The sequence below is a fragment of the Pectinophora gossypiella genome, chromosome 10 (assembly GCF_024362695.1).
Source record: "Pectinophora gossypiella chromosome 10, ilPecGoss1.1, whole genome shotgun sequence".
NCBI lineage: Eukaryota > Metazoa > Arthropoda > Insecta > Lepidoptera > Gelechiidae > Pectinophora > Pectinophora gossypiella.
In genome coordinates this window covers 4607051-4621358 of record NC_065413.1, presented here as the reverse complement: position 1 = coordinate 4621358, position 14308 = coordinate 4607051, and the positions used below count along the sequence as shown (strand labels likewise).

At 38.6% G+C, this 14308-nt stretch overlaps 1 protein-coding gene across 4 annotated transcripts in view; it reads right to left on the bottom strand.

The window, feature by feature from the left end:
• LOC126370193 (uncharacterized) overlaps positions 1-14308 on the bottom strand; it is a 63438-nt gene that overhangs the window by 16766 nt on the left and 32364 nt on the right. For 2 of the 4 annotated variants that reach the window (XM_050014953.1, XM_050014955.1), the window contains exon 1: positions 12691-12718. The exons of 1 other annotated variant lie outside the window; for it this stretch is intronic. The gene's annotated coding sequence lies outside the window, so the exon portion shown is untranslated. Of the gene's footprint in view, positions 1-12690; positions 12719-14308 lie in introns of those variants that run through there. One more of the 4 variants, XM_050014954.1, reaches the window with a different exon arrangement.

Sequence of the window (14308 nt, the reverse complement as noted above, 5' to 3'; positions counted from 1 at the left end):
TATTCGGGAGAAAGGTTACAAAATGATATAACTAAAATTATTTTAAATTTCCGTTTACCTCGGGTGGTGTTTACCACTGATGTAAAGATGATGTTTCGGATGACCTGGATCCATCCCCAGGATCGTAGGTATCAATTGATTTTATGGCGGGAAAGTCCAGCTGATCCCATTCAGATTTTTGAACTTACTACAAATACTTACGGTCTTAAGTCGAGTCCCTTTGTAGCGATACGTTGCTTGCACCAGTTGGCTGCTGATGAGCAGGAACGTTTTCCCAGGGCTGCGAAGTTACTGATAAATAATTCTTATGTTGATGATCTTAATGGAGGCGCAGACACGGTTGAGGAAGCACAGGAAATTAGAGACGAGTTGATACAGCTGATGAAGACGGCAGGTTATGAGCTGCGAAAGTGGTCGTCGAATGAACCTCGGCTGCTCGCTGATTTTCCTGAGGATTTCTGCGAGACACCTCGTTGTTTTGAGGATAAAGACACTTTCGGTTTTATTAAGGTCTTAGGAATTCAGTGGAACCCTTCATCGGATGCGTTTACGTACAGGGTAAATAATTTACCTTCGGAGCAGTCGCCAGTTACTCGGCGCAGTATACTTTCTTCCTTGGCTAGACTTTTTGATCCGTTGGGATGGATATGTCCGGTGGTTTTTAGAGCCAAACTGTTATTACAAGAGCTGCTCAGTGACGGAGCTAAGAGTGTGGAGTGGGACGCTCCAGCCCCTGAACACTTGGTTAAGAAGTGGAATGATCTTGTTTCGGATCTACCGAATTTACAGAGAATTTCAATTCCACGGTGCTTGAAGTCTGCTAATGACGTCAGTTATTCCTTGCATGGTTTTTGCGATGGGTCGTCGTTGGGATACGCGGCTGCAGTTTACTTACGGTCGGAGAATATTCACGGAGAAGTTTCGGTTCGGTTAGTGATAGCTAAGTCTCGGGTTGCCCCTCTAAAAAGCAAAATGACTATACCACAGTTAGAACTCAGTGGCGCAGTACTTCTTGTTTCTCTCCTACATCACGTTTTCTCTGCGTTGAGCGAGCTTTCTATTGAATTTTCGGAAGTTATTGGTTGGTGTGATAGTACCATCGTGTTGGCGTGGTTAAAGACACCCCCACACAAATTAGAAGTTTTTCAAGGCAACAGAGTTTCTCAGATTAACAATGCCAACTTACCAATTCAGTGGAGACATGTTTCAAGTGGGTTGAACTGTGCAGATATTGGATCTAGGGGAGCCTCCGCGGCTCAACTTGTGGAGCACCCTCTATGGTGGGGTTCGGAGTGGCTTTGTCAACCACGTGAGCTTTGGCCTAGTGATAAGACTGAAGTTCCTATGGATTTACCTGGACTACGTGCGAAACACGTTACCAATATCGTTGTCTGTAATGAAACTTTAGGTTTGTTATTCGGTCGGTATAGCTCGTTCGACAAGTTAGTTAATGTCACGGCATATGTTTTTCGGTTTATTAAGAATTGTCGACAAAGGTGTCGTCGTAATTTCGGTAAAAATATTTCGGTTTCGGAACGTCGTAGTGCGTTAAATTATTTAATTCGGTCGGTTCAGGATTCAGATTTTAATGAACATATTTCGGCATTAAGGTTGGGAAAACCTATACGAGATTCTTTAAGGAAATTAAACTTGTTTTTGGATAGTGACGGAGTGATTCGTGTTGGAGGGCGTATTCGACATTCGGGTTTACCCTATTCAGCTCGTCATCCTATTTTACTTTCAAGTAAACATAGATTTACTTTACTTTTGGTGGAATATTACCACAAAACTTATTGTCACGTCGGTTCCAATGCGTTATCGGCTATTTTATCTCGGACTTACTGGATACTTTCTGTCCGTCGGTTGACACGGACTGTCACGTTTCGGTGTGTGCAATGCTTTAAGGCTAAGCCTCGTTTAGACCAGCCTTTCATGGCGGACTTGCCTCCTGATCGTGTTAGGTGTTCTCGTGCATTTGAAGGTGTCGGTACTGATTTCGCCGGACCGTTTATGATAAAAAGCAGTTCTTTACGAAATGCTCGGTTATTAAAATGCTATCTCTGTATTTTTGTTTGCCTGAGCACTAAGGCAGTGCATTTAGAGGTGGTCTCGGAGTTGTCGGTTGAGGCATTTGTTGCGGCTTTTACTCGGTTTACATCGCGGAGAGGAATACCGTCTTTGATGCGATCCGATTGTGGAACAAACTACGTCGGGACAAATAAGTATCTAAAAGATCTTTATGTTTATTTAAAGGGTCATCATGCGGATTTAGAACGTGAGTTAGTAAAAAGTAACATTACTTGGCTTTTTAACCCACCAAGTAGTCCAAATATGGGGGGACTATTTGAAGCGGCAGTTAAGTCTGCAAAGACTCACATGAATAGAGTTTTAGGTGAGAGACGGCTCACTTTTGAAGAGTTAACCACATTTTTTACCAAGGTGGAAGCGGTTTTGAATTCTCGCCCGCTTTGCCCTTTGAGTGCGGATCCTTCGGATTTGGAAGTATTAACACCCGGACATTTTATTATCGGTCAACCTCTGGTAGCATTGCCTGAACGTCCGTTCGAGGAAGTAAATATTTGTCGGTTGTCACGGTTTCACCAAGTTCAAAAACTTACTCAGCATTTTTGGTCTAGGTGGCGTGGTGAATACTTACATACGTTGCAACAACGTACTAAATGGACTTCGCATTCGGAAGCTCCTAAGGTCGGTGATTTAGTTTTGATTAAGGAGGACAACTATCCTCCTCTAAAGTGGAAACGCGCTCGTATTTTGCGTCTTTTACCTGGTTCGGATTCGGTTACGCGCGTAGCAGAAGTTAGGACAGGGAACGGAATTCTGCTTCGGCCCGTTTCGAAGCTTTGTAGGTTACCATAGGTTTCGTTGGTTGATAACCAAGGCAGGCCTTGGTTCGGGGGGGAGGATTATGTGCACGCAAACTATACTCATGGCTGAAATTTGAATCTGCCGCCTCGACTTACGCGAGCCGCGGCATTCCACGCTATTGGTCGAAACCAATATGGCGTCACTCTGTTCGCGCCGACCACGGGGTTCACCACGGATAATTTGTTTGCTGTGAATTTATTGTGAAGAAACTGTTTAATCTATCGGAAATTGTGTTATTAATGTTGGACAATACCTAATTCAACTCAGCTGAGTGTTAAGTTGGTGAATACAACAAGGAACTGTCGGCGGTATAGGTATCTCGGTCCCGTGGTTTGGAGCCCGGCGCAGCAGCAGTCAGGTTGGTGGCCTTCTTATTTCATGCTGTGATTATGTATAGATTTGTGTTGCACTGACCACCTTACCAGCCATGGATTTAGTCTCTAGCTCTGGTTATCGAAGGAATTAACGAACATAGTCACTTTTACTTTCCAGTTAATTATAGGTATAATTAAAACACATAATAACGGGTTCTTACCGCGTTTAAAATAGGGATATGAGACTCCTGATATTTTGATCATGGCACTTGCAACAGTGTCGAAATATCGGGAGTCTCATATCCCTATTTTAAACGGGGTAAGAACCCGTTATTATGTGTTTTAATTATGATAATAACCGCGTTAATGTATAGATGGCGCTAATCTATATTTTCCGGATGTTTGAAAGTTATAAACAGTGGCGTATCAACAGTGGCTGCAAGTCGTCTTTGATTACTTGTGGCTCTGCCCACCCCATTAGGGATTACGGGCGTGAGTTTATGTTTGTATGTATGTATGTATGTTGAAAGTTATATGATAATTTTAAACTGGGCCCGCGTGATGGTTTACCGATCCCCCTATCCATCCATAAGAAATGCCCGTGCCCCAGCAGTGGGGACTTTAATGGGCTGATGATGTTGATGTAATATATGGCGCTAAACTATATTTTACGAATATTTGAATGTTATATAATGATTTTAAACTAAAATAATAATTTTGGTGGGTTTTACTGCGAAAATCTAACAGTGTTACTACAAAACAAAGACTAAAAGATAGACTATGTTTAAAATATAATCCGTATACGAAAGAAGTCCCGAAGGCCGCGGCGCTACTGTCGCAGATTCTGCATAGAATTCTTATGACTTGTCAAGTTAGTTTCATTAAAATCCGACTTCTTTGTGGCGCGAAATACTATTTCAAACCTAGTTTATTTTTAGTTTGTGTTTTGTAGTAACACTGTAAATGTTTATACTATGACAACATGGTATGTACAATACAATATTTAAGTAGGTAAGAATCGATCGACCTAATATCGACTGATATATGCTGGAAACGCGCGTCATAGGATGGGTGACCACAAAAAAAAAAAAGTTTTCATCTCGAGCTCCTCCGTGCTTCGGAAGGCACGTTAAGCCGTTGGTCCCGGTTGCATTAGCAGTCGTTAATAACCACCAATCCGCACTGGGCCCGCGTGGTGGTTTAAGGCCCGATCTCACTATGCTGACGTCACAACTGTAGCCGACGTAATTTGACAGATCTAATGAGGGACTTTCCAGGCTACGTTCACCAAAAACAATATAGATGGCGTTGTACAGATTTATCGTGATAATAACCTATTTTCTCATTACTCGGGTACATAATTATACCAAAATACAATATACTGGCAGAAGCATTTAAATAAAAAGAAATGTTGCTTGATAATATGGATCATACATACATAAACTCACGCCCGTAATCCCTAATGGGGTGGGCAGAGCCACAAGTAATCAAAGACAACTTGCAGCCACTGTTGATACGAAGTCCAAAGATGGATATGATGAACCTTATGGTGATAAGGGATCAGCCTATCGCCCATAACATTAGTCCATCATGTTAGAGGACACAATCCCTCTGTCGGTTTTTACGACATGCCCGGGAAGAGAAGCAGCTGAACGTGTTCTATGTTTTTATATGCTCCCAGAACAGCATAGAAGCATATGGATCACATTATGTATAGAATTACGTTGCTAGTTGCTATCTAAAAAAAAGGAATAAAGAAAAAGATAAAAAAAAGAATAAAGAAAAAGAATAAAGAAAAAAAAGATGAATAAAGATTTTGATCAGAATAATAGGTAATGGGTGGAAGATGTACCTAATTGTGCCTGGGTGTAATAAAAAGGGTTAATATTTATACTTACTTACCCAAAAACGAAGATAATAGATGCATACTTATTTATTTATTTATTTGGCTCACAAAACAGGTTGGGATTACAACACTAAAAATAGGTACAAAAAAGAATGTTTTGAACTAGATCCCAGCCCAAGACATGTGTGCTCAGCGTAGCCAAATGTTACGAAGCTTGTACGGAATGTTTGTTGCGGCGGTTTGTTTGTCGACTTATGTCTGTTATCCATGAAATTAGAAGGTTAAACGAAGAAAAATCTGTACAGTGCTATCTATATTGATTTTGAGGAACGTAGCCTAGTCTACAAAGTCATTCTTACCGCGCATTGAAGTTATTGTACTCGTAAAATGTAATCACTAATTGTACTGAACTACTCGTAGACATTCTTTTTAATAGTATCTATTTACTTGCTTGTTTGTGTGTTGAGAGGAGCTCGGTGGCGCAGCGGTAAACGCGCTCGGTCTGTGATTGTTGAAGTTAAGCAACTTTCGCAATGGCCGGTCATAGGATGGGTGACCACAAAAAAAAGTTTTCATCTCGAGCTCCTCTGTGCTTCGGAAGGCACGTTAAGCCGTTGGTCCCGGTTGCATTAGCAGTCGTTAATAACCACCAATCCGCACTGGGCCCGCGTGGTGGTTTAAGGCCCGATCTCCCTATCCATCCATAGGGAAGGCCCGTACCCCAGCAGTGGGGACGTTAATGGGCTGGTGATGATGATGACTTGCTTGTTTATGTTTACTTGTTTGAAGTTTACCCTGTTCGTAGTTTTGTCCGGCCAAGTAGTTAATGCCATTTGCGGCAAATCTACAATAAGTCACGTCAAAAAAAAGCAACTTGCAAGTGCCATGACCACGGGATGTCATGACTTTAGTAAATATATCTACTTGTCTCTCTGTTTGTATATTTTAGGTTCACTACTGAAATAAGAGTTTTTTTAATTACTGTATAAGTACTTAGATACTTTTATTTCTTTAATTCAGTCAACGCAACGTGGCCTAAATTAGTAATATTGTGTTTGGATTTGAACCTGCGACCCCACAGAGTTAAGCATTTTACCAACTGAGCTATCACGGTTTACCCGGCGATTAAAACCTGCTTTTTATTAGAATAACTTCAATCACTAGAAGTGATGGACGAAGAAAGTTGGCAACATTAACCTTTAAACACTCAACTGCAGAGGTCAGAATAAGTATAAAGAGGTTTTAGGTCAACTTATATGAAGAAATATAACTTTGTATAAAAGGTAGTGTAAGGTTACTTATTAACTTTTACAAGACCGCTGACAAACATGGTTACACGTTTTTTTGATTGCATAGCATAGCTCACGACAACATCCCAATTGGGGTGAGCAGAGGTACATACACCGCAAGACGAGCTTTTTGTTAAACCAACTTGATAGGTACGGTGGTGGTAATAACCTATTTTTAGCTGACTGCGGAGAAGCAAAAAGGAGGGTTCTATAGTTACCGCCTTGTTTTGTATTGCAGTTACGTAATGTACACGTTACGTGACACTAAGTTTATATTTAGAAGTGAATTATTTTCATGCCTCCTTTGTTTGTTATAGTCGTAAAGACTGTTCTTTTTTTGACATAAGTTATTGTAATTCTACAGACAGAAAGACCGTTCATTCACACCTACCGGCATAAAAAATAATCTCAGCTATTGACTGGTTTTAAACCGGGTCAAACACGTTCCGATTCACTTTGTTACTGTTGAGCTTTATCTAGACCGATCGCACGAATCGGTGTATTCTATTACAGCTATATCTGGCTTACGGTATATAAGAAAAGCGTAAAATCGCACGTTATACAAATGAGGGACATTGCAGGCTAGGTCCCCTCCCCCAAAAAAAAGGGCATTGTTGAGATTTATCGTCATAATTACCTATTTTCAAAAATACCAAAAATAATGGCAGAAGCATATATAAAATAATTGTTGCTTGACATTTGGATCATGTTATGTAATATGTTGCCTATATTGCTTCTCTTTATTTTGATCAGAATAATAATGGATGGAAGATGTAATTGTGCGTGGGTGTTATAGGAATGAGTCATCATTTATACTCAAAAACAAAGATAAATAAGTCTGTTATCCATGAAATTAGAAGGTTTAACGAAGGAAAATCTGAACAGAGCCGTATTTTTTGGGGAACGTCGCCTGCGAAGTCTCTCATTGCTAGATTTTACCATAAAAAGTTAAAGTTAAGTTTTTAAAGTTCAGTTACTTACATTGGGCTTAGAAGTTTTAATTTTATTCTTGGAAAGTAAATACTAGTTCCTGAGTTTTGATCTACTTACTTATGTATTTTCATACAAAACAGACAATCAATCAAAGAGGATTATATTTGGAAGAATTACGTAATCGTGGCGACGGGATAGCGATAACCGATGAATGAGTGAATGAGGGAAATGGTTGACCAGGCCAGCGGGATCTGTATGGGATCCTGAAGTGTTTGTTGTCACAAGCTCTTTGGCCGCCTCTATGTCTAGAGTAAACGTTTTCAATCAAGATTTAGAGTGGATTTTTTTCTCCATGGTTGTATGTGTGATTTAATCAATTTTTACCAATACGACTATGCTCGCTTCGCTTCCGTTCCGTGCGCTCTGTGTGAAAAAAGCGTAAAGCTAAAATTGACTTCGTTGTTATAATCGGATTCATTGCGATAGCGATCCTATACGTTGTTATGGGGCTTATACATTGTTTTAAGTTTACGCGGTTATTATCATTATTAAAACACATAATAACGGGTTCTTACAGCGTTTAAAGTAGGGATATGAGACTCCCGATATTTCGACACTGTTTAAACAAGCGGCAAAGAAAGAGGGTAGACAGATATGTCTGCCCGTAGAAAATTATGGATCTACCTACTTCAATCCAATCTCATCAGTCATCCCGTGATGATGGCACTTGCAACAGTGTCGAAATATCGGGAGTCTTATATCCCTACTTTAAACTCGGTAAGAACTCGTTATTATGTGTTTCAGTTATGTGGCTTGTTTAAATAGAATGGTATTTTCATAATACGTTTACTAGCCAAGTTTTTATTATCTTTAATCTTTCTTTCTCAGAGTACGTAGGTACTGTCAGCCTTGAGTTTGATAGATAGTATCTACGTTATTACTTCTTTATTTTACTTTATAACAATGACGTACTTATATCTTGTTTTTTTTTTTATGAGATTTTATGCCGCATTAGGGTGTTTTAGTTGTGAACAGCGATATCTATGAGTATCATGTTAAGGTATATTCAGATTACAAAAATATAAAACAAAAAAGAAATAGAAAGGGTATAATAGGCGGTCTTATTAAGTAGCAGTCTCTGCCATACATTTCTTGCATGTATTGCATATCGAGCGCAAAATCATCAGGTAATATTTATGTATTTTGCATTTGGATGGTCGGTATCGCTTGCCGATTGCGGTCAAACTGTCACCTGTCATTTAAATCGAGATCAGCTATGCGAATTATCGAGAAAGCTAAATAAATAAGTTAAATTAATGGTACCGATTCGGGCAGACACCAACTTAATTTTAATTTAGTTTGTCAATTCTAAAACTGACTCTATCTCTGTCTATATTCGACCTAAATGAAGGACGGCAGTATTTTTTTATTTAGTAAGTTAGCAAAGGAGTTTATAGTGAGCGTTTAGGAAATATGTGACCTAATCTGTGTTGGGCTGGTTCTTCCTTCGCTGGCTTCTACTTCTAGATTAGCATTTTATAAATTATATTTCACCCAGTCAAATACCCTGTTATAGTATATTTAAGTTTATACAATGTTTCTACAAGTTCTTTTTTTTCATTATTACATTCAACTCGTGCCGTATTTTTGAAAAAAAAAAAAACAGTCCTACGTAATATTTCAAATAAGATTGTATGTGTATTATTATCACATCTGTAGGTAGATTGGTACTTATAAAACACTGATACGGAGGTCCTTGTCAAATCATGTTCAAGGTTACATCGATACGATCAGATAATGAACTGTTGAGATGATTGTTGCAAAACTAAACCGTAATACATCCAGATAAAAGTTCAGAACTATATGTCGATAAAGTTATAAGATGAATGATGAATCACATGCTTAAATAGAAGGCATGTGATGTAGTAGGTAGTCACCTACTTATTTATGTTACACTTTAACTCGCCCGTATTCCCAGGTAGTCACAAGGAATCAAATGAAAGCCACTTTAGATACAAAGTTCAGAGACGGATTACATGGTTATAAGTGATTAGTCTATCGCCCATATAATGGTCCAATATGTTGGAAGAAACTTAGTCTAAAACGCCAAATGGGGAGCGCTCTCACCCGGTAATTGTAATCGTTAGTCATCGTCATCTCCCCAGCATTATCCCGTTTTTCAAAGGGTCCGCTTACCTAACCTGAAGATTTGACAGGTCCGGTTTTTTACAGAAGGGACTGCCTGTCTGACCTTTCAACCCGCGAAGGGAAAACCAGCCCAATACAGGTTAGGTCACATACTTCCGAAAATGCATTTCTCGGGAATGTGGGTTTCTTCACGATGTTTTCCTTCACCGCTGAGCACGTGACAATCATGTATGATACAAACATGAATTCGAAAACAAATTCGACAATTATTGCTTTAGGCCTGTTCTGGATACCATAATCGTTAGTAACAGTGATAAATTCTGACATAAGGTGACATGTCAATCCCATACATTTTTATCACTGTGACATGTCACCTTATGTCAATCCCATACATTTTTATCACCGTGACATGTCACCTTATGTCAATCCCATACATTTTTATCACCGTGACATGTCACCTTATCTCAATCCCATACATTTTTATCACTGTGACATGTCACCTTATGTCAATCCCATACATTTTTATCACTGTGACATGTCACCTTATGTCAATCCCATACATTTTTATCACCGTGACATGTCACCTTATGTCAATCCCATACATTTTTATCAATGTGACATGTCACCTTATGTCAATCCTATACATTTTTATCAATGTGACATGTCACTTTACGTCAATACCATACATTTACCATCTATGATTGTTTGCAACTTGTTTAAAGTCCTTTAGACAAAAGCAGAAAGAGCGATAGTAAATTAATTTAATCTCCAATTAATTTGTGAAAGTATGGATTGATCGATAATGATAATGAAAGATTGAATGTGGTTCATGTCTAAATGAGGTTCTGTTCTGACTTTTGTTGTGGCCGCAATTATTTTTATAGTCTATTTTACTTTCATTAATGTTCTTTAACAGCCTCCGTGGTCTGGTGGTTAGAGCGTTAGGCTCTCGATCTGGAGGTCCGAGTTTGATTCGCGATGGGGACATTGTCGAAATCACTTTGTGAGACTTTGTATAAGTTTTATTTGGTAAGGACATTGCAGGCTTGAATCACCTGATTGTCCGAAAAACAAAGATGGTTCCGTGCTACGGAGGGCACGTTAAGCAGTTGGTCCCGGCTATTAGCTGTAAAAACACCTCCACCAACCCGCAGTGGCGTAGCGTGGTGGAGTTATGCTACATAAAGTATTTGTTATGTTATGTGCACCAACAATGGTGCTAATTCCTGTAAACACCATCTTATCAGTCATTTTCTTATCCGCCGAAAAGGAAAGAGACGGGTAATCGACAAGCATAAAATTTATGGAACACACGTCAATTTTAAGCACAAATCTATAACAACCGTCTAAAAATTTTACATTGGCCAATAACCCGCCAGAATTATGTCGACAGCACACGTCAAACGGTTTGCATACTAGCGAGGTTCCTTTTTAATTCGTCCGGGTTATTCATTCATTTACTCATTCTTAAAATTAAGAGCTGTCAATCATCCGTCCCTTTTCTTTTCGGCGGATAAGAAAATGACGGGTATAACTTAAAATAAAATTAGGGGGTGTCTGCAAGAATCGGGGCCATTGTCTACATGTTTTCAGCAATATTTTCGCCTTCAAATAGATTAGGTATAACGACTATTTTCGCTACTTCTTTGACAGTGTATAATGTAGGACATACATTGTTGACTTCATAGCTTGTTAATCTATGAAAATGTAATTAAAAAGTAAACATGACATACTTTTATGTCTCTTATCATTAAAGATAATGTGCAGACTGTAAATATGACGTCCCTACTTATGTATAAATGTGAAGGCTATATGTATGAAAAGTTGTTATGAAAACAAAACCGGATTGTTAATTTTGTATTGTTGTTAATTAGCTAGGGAAAAAGGTTAAAGCCACATTTTCACTAGATAACACTTGGCGCACAAAATTTTGCACAACATGTTGGTTGTTGTTGTTAGTGGAGCAGCATGGTGGAGTATGCTCCATACCCCCTCCGGTTGATTGAGAGGAGGCCTGTGCCCAGCAGTGGGACATTAACTTTTTTGTTGTCTTTTTTGTTTTTTGTTTGTTGTCTCCTGATTATTGTCGCTCCGCCTACCCCATTAGGGATTACGGGCGTGAATTTATAATGTATGTGTATGTTTTAATATACATAACGTAAACACGTTAATTTTCTCTCTTTGAATAGGTACATTGTAAACGAAATAGAAAGTTTGATGTTTGTAGGTTTTAGCGAGTCTGTATACATAATTAGACCTTTAGGCAAGTGAGTGAGAACTTAGGCGGTTATAACACGACGCGGTCGACCGTGCGGAGAGCCGGTACTAGTGTGTTAAGAATCAACGGTTCACATACATATTTTTTTTTGACGTGACTTATTGTAGATTTGCCGCAGATGGCCGGACAAATGGGGAGTGCTGAAGGCTCTCACCCGGTACAACGTTTAAGACAACAGGCCTGAGGGTGCCCAGTTGGGCGCGAACTTCGGCTCAGGGCGTCGTCTGAGAGGAAGAATATTTGAAAGGATTAATCGACCCTAGTGAGTCGATAGCGATAAGCGCTGAATGAGGGAAGTCGTCGACCACGCCGGCGGGGTCGGTATCGGGGCATACATATCAATAATACTGCCATACCTTAACGACCGCCAAACCGCGACCACGACTGCTTCGTGTGATAACCGCCTTAGTCCGTTTATATACGCAAATGAAAGTGAATTTGTACGGTCAAAGAGCACATAGTACCTATGTACGTACGGTCAATACCGTTTAACACCATATCGCAATAACTTATTTGACAAATTGAGTTTGAAGGATCATAGTGTATTAACACACTGTGAGATGCTAATCAAAGTATCTTCATACCTACTACAAATCCCTAATTTGCTAGATATTCGCTAGCTATGATTCGTTTTCATGTCTCGTAACATTGTAAACCGCACCTTCAAATGTAAGTACTTATCCAAATAAATCTAACACTTTATTTCGCTTACAATATAAGAATTTTGTTAAGGTTACTCGAGTATCAAGCGCGGTTTCCTATATTAATGATATTATTTAAATTAAGTATTTAAGTTTTACACAAAAAATGCCGACCAAACCGCAGCACAATTTCACTAAAACCAATTCACACGTCAGACCATATAACAGCACAATAACACTTTGAATTGAAATTATAAAATTGAATTCGTAAATTAAATTGTGTTTGAAATTTAAATTCCAAAATTAAAATACAATTTCACTTTTAGAATTTTGGAATTTAGAATTTAATTATTACAAACAACACGGTACGCCTTAGACGCTGGAGTGAGGTGGACTGACGTATCTTTGTTATTATCTTGACGTATGATGTATAATCATATCAATTGTTACATATCAGAGAGCCTCTAGCATACTATTTTATAAGGCGCGGTGATTGTCTGCTCTTTATAAGAGTTCCGTTGGAGAAATGGTTTTAAATAAATCACTCTCACTTTTGATTTTATATAATAGACAAGTAACCTGCCTCTTTAAAACGCATTTGTAATTGATATCATGGAGTTCCCGGGATTTGTGCCCGGATATGGCAATAGACTCTTCCACTATTATTATTTGTATGTCGTTTCCATATCTCGGGCCTACGGAGTCCCGGACTTTTGGAAGGCGTGCGTGGGGCCGAAGCCAACACGTAGAGGCCCCTTCAGTTTAATCTAGATGTGGTGTGACACATTTTTTTGTTATTTCGGCTTGATTAGCTGGCGAAATGGGTGTAGGTGTATATGTCACCCCTGTCTTTCTCGTCGGGGATGTAATTACTTACATGATGTTTTGTTTATGTTTGATAAATTAATACTGGTTTCTGCCTAGGGGGTAGGTAGCCCCATATTTTGCCTAACGTGTAGAGTTTGGGAACTTAGGGTTTGTATAGTTAGGGCGTTTAGAGTTAGAAGCTTGGTTCTACATGAGATCTGATAACTTTTTGACATTACGATAAATATGATTTCGTCTTGGCATCTTTTTAAATGAAAATGTATTAATGCATGCACAAATATATACAAATACAAATGCATACAATACATTAATACATTTTTACTCAAACACACATTTTTTTTCATTTTGTGCCTATTTGTTTTATACCTACGGATCCTGTGGTGTGGCTATGAGCACCAAATCAAAGATGACAGGTTCCATTCCCGATCAGTTGTATTTAGAAAACGGATTGTTAAAGTTGATTCGGTTCTAGGTGGGTCTTCATCCACTCGTAGTGGAGCAATGTGGTGAAGTGTATTGTACTATTCATTGGTGAAGGAGTAATGCTCTACTATCTCCAATATTGGCGATGACGCCTGAGCCAAGCCTGACGTAATTATTATTACCTACACAGGCTGGTTATGTTTTGTTTCTAGATTCTAGATTAAGTAAATTAAATTCATCGTGTTTTGGGGTTATGTGTACGTTTTTAAAATAAAATACCAGATAATATTTTTTGTCAGAAAATAAATTTAAAGCTTATGTGGAGCTTACTTTATGTAAAAAAGCTTGTTGTAAGATTAATGATTACCTAAATGATAAAAATGTCTGGTATTGAATGTGTTCCTCTAGTTGATTTAAAATATGTGTTGCTGTTGCAGTTTCTTGTCATTTCTTCTCCTCAGCCATAACACCTTGCGAAATGACGTAAATTCAAAAATGTTACATTGACCTTCAGCAAGTTTATCCATGATAATTACGTTGAATAAATGATTCTGGTTTCTGATTTCTGATTTTTACACGGAACCAAGTCTGTTTAATGCAATACGTTCTAGATTACTTTTCTCTGTTAATGATATTCTTTTTTGTTACAATTTCGGAGCAACTATAGCAATTTCCTTAGCAAAACAACAGAATAATTAACTTTTTACTATTTTACGGTATGA